This window comes from Myotis brandtii, unplaced genomic scaffold (genome assembly GCF_000412655.1).
Source record: "Myotis brandtii unplaced genomic scaffold, ASM41265v1 scaffold630, whole genome shotgun sequence".
Lineage (NCBI taxonomy): Eukaryota > Metazoa > Chordata > Mammalia > Chiroptera > Vespertilionidae > Myotis > Myotis brandtii.
In genome coordinates, this window is record NW_005370412.1 from 385,608 (window position 1) to 386,627 (window position 1,020).

Below are 1,020 nucleotides of genomic sequence, written 5' to 3' on the forward strand. Positions count from 1 at the left end.
GAGTTCTGAGAACTCTCTCCAGCAAGTCTCTGCCTCGGAGGAACTGAATTTCCTGTTTCCTGGGAAACGAAAACTAAGAATTAGCTTATTTACACCTCACACCCACCTTATGAAATACACATGTCACGTTCTCATCTTAGAGACGAGGAAAACGAGGCCTGGGAAGGTTAAGAAGCTTGCCCAAGGAAGGTCTTCCGTCAGTAAACGGTGGAGCCATGATTTGCAGCCAGGATCTGGCTCTAAACTCCACACTGGCAACCTCGCAAGCAACCTCTTCATGGCAACCCCAGAGGGAGCTGAGGGGCAAGGGGCGGGGGGGTTGTATCCCCTTTATGGGAAGGTGAGGAGAGAGGCAGGGGAAGCATTGATCACCTTTATCTCAGAGGCTAGGACACTGAATCAGCAGCTCTTATACCCAGGATCACTCATCAGTGACAGAGGTGGTGAGATTCCTTTTTTTTTTTTTTTTTTTTTTTTTTTTTTTGAGGAGGAAGCAGTGGGAAAAGCATAGTAAATTCATTACTGTGCAGCTTGGAGTTATTTAACCTTAGTAAGGTGGCGAGTACATAGATGCTCCATCAGTCCTCACCTCCCTCCATCTGTCCGCTATTTCCAACTCCAGAATCTCAGGCAAGTCTCTTTAACTTCCTGACTCAGTTTCTTCATTTATAAAAAGGAGGTGATGATGAGATGTTGATAAAGGGCTTACTTAGCCCCGTGGCCATCCGGCTGGGAGCACAGTAAGAGGTAGTTACCAGTATAATCACGATGCTCTCTTGCCCGGGGTTGCATGTCAGGGCCCAGCAGGCTCAGGCTGTGATCCACACCATGTGTGCCTCCCAGACCCGTCTCCCCACTGCGAGAATCCTCCACCTCTGCGTTGGTTTCCAGCTTTTACCAGAGACCAGCGGGTTTTTTCCCTCCTAACTGGGTGTGCGCGTCTCATCTTCCTGTGACTTCTGTGCCCGGAGGAAGGCCGCCCCGTGTGACCCCCCCACCCCCGTGTGAAGGTTGCACGCG